The following is a 5,000-nucleotide window of genomic DNA, read 5'->3' as shown; positions in this document are numbered from 1 at the left end:
TCTTTCCCTACTTGCCCTCTTTTCAGTCCATGTACTCTTTTGTTCGTTTGGTAAGGAAGGCGGACGGGTACCCCTCGCTAACGGAAATCCAGTATGCAAGGGACAGCCGCCATTCCATCCCCACCAGGGTAACTCATGTTTGTTTTAGAAATGTTGCCGCTCAATACTCCTCAGACCTGTTGAGGAGTACGGCTTTTCTCACGTTTAACTATCGTAGTTAATCAAAGATTAATTTGGCGAATGCGGACACTGAATCAACCAGACTTTGTAAGACTTTATAGGCATCAGGGTTTCTTAAAAGAAGTGCAACATCCTGATTAGGTAGTTCCTGCCTTAGCTCAGAGGCAACTGGTTCGAAGTCTGGGCAATCAAAGACCACATGTTCAGGCGTCCCCATAGGGGCACCACAAATACACTCAGGTGTTGGTTGGCTGCCTATCCTATGGAAATATGTAGGATAGGGGCCATGTCCCGTCAGAAAATGAACTATACCTTGTGAAGGTATTAGATGCTTAATGCGTAGTCTCTCTTGTACGTTAGGAAGGAAGTCGTAAACTCGCCTTCCTGTGTCTGATGTGTCCCATTGTTCTTGCCAAGATGTTAGTGTCTTTTGCTTAATTTCTTTTATATTATTTAGATGTTCACCCATAATTTGTGTTACTTTTAGAAAATCCCGTTTTACCAGCCAGTGTACTGCCGCGTTTTGCCGTATTATCAGATCCAGTGGGCATAGGCCCATAATGATACTAAGAGCGTCTGTTGGTGTGGTGCCAAAGGCACCTATGCATCTAAGGATAACATTGCGTTGAATTCGCCTGACCATAAGCGCAGGCCTCACCTGAGTGAGTTTGTGGGCCCAGGCACTGGAGCCGTATCCTACTATTGGTGCTAAAATACAGTTATGATACATTTTTGTTGCCAACGGAGGTAGATGAAAACGCCGTTGGGCTATACTAATCAGTTTATTTAAGACTGCTAATGCTTTTGAAGCAACATGATTAATATGTGGCACATAACTCCATGCCTCATCTATGAGGACGCCCAAATATTTCGCAACTCGTGTACGCGCCACTACTTTATTGTCTAATCTTATGATGGGGTCACGGGCCAATTTGCCCTTAAGGAGAATGTATTGAGATTTGTGAGGTGCAATTTCTAACTTAGAAGATTTACACCATTGTGTTAAGATCTCGAAAACATGGCCTGCATTTGTCTCTATTTCGGTACGACTGTCGCCCTCGATAAGGACGAGGAGATCATCTGCATATGCCACGACTCCTAGTGCTACATTGTTCTCCTCAAGAGTTCTCAGCAGAGGATCCATGTTTATATCCCAGAATAAAGGGCCGCACACAGAACCCTGTGGACAGCCCTTTGTTATGTTCTTGAACACCACAGCACCAGGAGCCGTGATTTTAGCAACCCTATTCCGGCAGTAGTCCCTCAAACAACCGTATAGCATTACCGGACACTCAATCTCCCGAAGACGAGAGAAAAGCGCCGGCCACCACAGGTTGTCGAAGGCGCCGGAGATATCCACCATGACTCCAAGAACATATTTCCTTGTAGATGAGCGTACAATACTTGCAACCTTATTTACGGCATCAGATGTTGATTTGCCTTTACGGAAACCGTATTGCATGTCACTCATTCCACGAAGGATTCTGTGACTTGACAGCCTTGAGACCAGCAGCTTCTCAAGCGCCTTTCCCAGGACATCCAAGAGGCATATAGGCCTGTAGGACTTTGGTATTGTTGGATCTTTTTCTGGTGACTTCTTTATTATTATCACTTCCGCAGTCTTCCAGCGAGTTGGGAAGGACTGTGTTTCCAGACACCTGTTGTATATCTTTGCAAGGCCTGGGGCTATCTTGTGCACAATATTCTGCAGAACTTCCGCAGGTATTGCGTCTGGCCCTGGGGCCTTGCGTCTGGCAAAAGAGAGTATAGCTGTTTGTACCTCCTCAACCGAGAAGGGGTATACTTGTAGTTCATTATTGTACTCCGTCTGATCCTGGATCCTAATCTCCTGCTGCATCTCGTTGTCCGTTTCCGGTCGGTCGTCGGGGAGGAGCACATTAAGTAACTCCTCAGCCGTCTCCACCCAGTCTTTCGTCATACTGTCATTGTCTCCAAGTCTTACTGTCGAGAGATGCATTGGGGAATGTATCTTCTCTCTCACCATTTTATATGGGATACCCCATGGGTCTAGGGTAAGATGAGACTTTACAAAGTCCTCCCAACTTCGCTGGCGATGTTGCCTTAGGGTTTCTTTGAAAATCCATTTCCGTCTCCTGTACAAGGCAAGATGGTATTGCCTTTCGTCCCGGGTGAAAGACGCCTGATAGCTGCGCCGTGCCCTTCTCATAGACTGCCTGAGCCGAGTGAGCTCCGGAGTCCATGGAGAGGTCGTTTCGCGTATGAGACGTCTTCGCGTCGGTATCGCTGCGGCCACTGCCGCCTTTATAGAGACAATCAAGGCCTCGACAGCCTCTTCCACGTTAAACGGGCCATCTTCCAACTCTGGAGGATTGAACTCTGCCTCCAGCAGGCCCCAATCGGCTCTCCCATAATCATATTGCGTTGTCCACCCCTCTGGCACGTGTTCCGCAAGTAGTGCGACTGAAAATTCAATTATGTTATGGTCACTTGTTGTGAGATTTTCTAGAACTTTCCAACTCTGAATATTATTTGCTACGTTAACTGAACTCAGCGTCACATCTATGTGAGATGCTGCCCCAGCTCGACTCCTATAGGTAGGAGGGTTGCCAGGGAGGTTTATTACATGTAATTGATGTTCCATTATGAAATCCTCGAGCGCAATTCCTCTTTGGTCCTGGACTCCACTGTGCCAGAGAGGGGATTTTGCGTTACTGTCCATTGTAATAATGAGTGGTCTGCCAGCCAGGGCACGCAAAACAGTTGTCAAATGCCTCAGGTATATTTGTATTTGGTCTCTGTATTGACAGTAAACATTTATGAAGAACCAGTGTGTATTACAATAATTTATCTCGATTACAGTCACATGTGTATTACAAAACTGTGTTAGAACGGTAGTTTTGATTAACTTGTTTATTATAACAATGACTGACATTGGATTTTGACCGATCGAGATCACCTGAGCTGTTCCAGGGAGGCCCGGGACCCTGCCTGAGGCAGAGTACGGCTCTTGTATTAATAAGATGTCAGTATGCCTTTCTTCAGCCAATTTGCAGAGCTCCTGAGTAACCAGTGAGCTCCGCATTGTATTTATCTGCAAACAATTTATTCTAGTCATGGGAATCTGGTGTAAAAGTGGCTTGCAGGCCAAGCCTGGGCAGGATCAAAAGCGATTCTGCCGTGCATTCTAACCATATCTTCATAAACTTTATTTAAATCAAATTTCCTACCCCTCCGGATGTAAACTTTCGAAACCAGATCAGATAGTTTATCGTATTCTGTGGGAATGTTTAAAGCAACAAGTTCTATACAGTCTGCATCCTCCAGAGTTGGAAATGTAATTTTATTTCCACGGGGATGCCCAGCTCGGACCAGCTGCCTCAGTGCGGCGTTAAGAGTCTGTGAGTTTTCCAACCTAGACAACCGCAGAGTCTCCTCACATATTAGGTATGTATTTCCAGGCGGACAATTGTTAAAAGATCGTTTCTGTTCTTGAGTGTCTACCTCTACATCATCTACATTTACACTATCACCCAGAGTTATTTTATTTACAGATGTAACTACTTTGATCAAGTCTACAGTCTCATCTACTTCATCCATTTTTACACCATCACCAAAGGTTAATTTATTTACAGACGTGGCTACTTTAATAAAGTCTGCAGTCTCTTTATCTGTTCCCTTTGCAGGACCATCAGACGCAGACGCCGACGGCTCCGCCCCATCTCGACGAGAAGCGGAACCCACCGCCATGGCCGCCGACGGTCCCAGTGACTCCGGAAGGCCGCCCCTGGAGGCCAGGAAGGACCCGACCTGACAGGAGAAGTCCTCCGTCTCGGGCTGCACTTCAGGCACCGGCACAGCATAGATCTCCCCCTCCCTCCGCGAGGAGCTGTCCCCACCCGGGGAGGTGAGACCCGCCAGCCCAGTCGCCTCCACCACCATCGAACCTGGAAGACTCCCCCGGCAGGCCGGGGAACCTCCGACCTGGCACGAGAAGTCCGCTATCTCCGGTTGTACAATTGGCACTGGAACAGAATAAACATTAGCTATTTCCTCCTCTTGCTCACCATCCAAAGAGGACAGTGACTCTTGTAATTTCCTCCACCTTCCCGCATCTCTCAATGTTTTACTTGGCGACTTTCTTCGAGTGACCTTATAGCGTGTCGCCATAGTCGGTCCTCTGGATTAGTCGCTGGAGAAGTAACTTGTAAGTCAAACACTCCTTACCAGGAGTGTTACATGTTCGCTTTCGATATCTGCATGGGATACACAGTGGAGTATCTTTTGTGCAATTCTTTTTGTCATGGGTGTCACACCCGCAGTTTCCACACACGGGCTTCAAAAAGTTACAATATTTAGCAACATGGCCGTAGTCTTGGCACTTAGAGCACTTTGCTAAGGCCGTATAATCTTTCACTGAAATTGCATTATAACCAATATATAGCCTATTTGTCACTATTATCTGCTTTCTCAGTGCAGGTGCAACCTCAATTGCGTAGTGTACCGTATTTCGGTCACGAGGACCTGCTTTAAATCGTATTTTTAACTGCTCGTTAAACTCCTCACGAGTCATTTTTTCCTCAAAATTCTGTGCGTATAAACAATCCGTTACATCGTCCTGAGACATGTACGACGGTACGTCGTACATCATCATTAGGGGGCGACGTTTGCGTGGTTTCTCACATATAAATGACTCTCTTAGTTTCTGGTTGTTCATTATTTTGTCGCTATCCTCAGTTGAGGCCACTTCTACAATTAGTACATTTTTTGTTGTTCTTATATTGTTAATTTTAATCTTGTCTACACGCGGGTTTATGCTCTGTTCGAATTTTTCTTTGGCC

The 5,000-nt window shown here is 46.1% G+C and overlaps 1 pseudogene; it reads right to left on the bottom strand.

Moving 5' to 3' along the window:
* LOC124570035 overlaps positions 1-5,000 on the bottom strand; it is a 10,727-nt pseudogene that overhangs the window by 1,923 nt on the left and 3,804 nt on the right.

Source organism: Schistocerca americana, unplaced genomic scaffold (genome assembly GCF_021461395.2).
Source record: "Schistocerca americana isolate TAMUIC-IGC-003095 unplaced genomic scaffold, iqSchAmer2.1 HiC_scaffold_158, whole genome shotgun sequence".
NCBI lineage: Eukaryota > Metazoa > Arthropoda > Insecta > Orthoptera > Acrididae > Schistocerca > Schistocerca americana.
The sequence above is the reverse complement of the archived record's forward strand: the minus strand, read 5'-3'. Positions and strand labels throughout refer to the sequence as shown.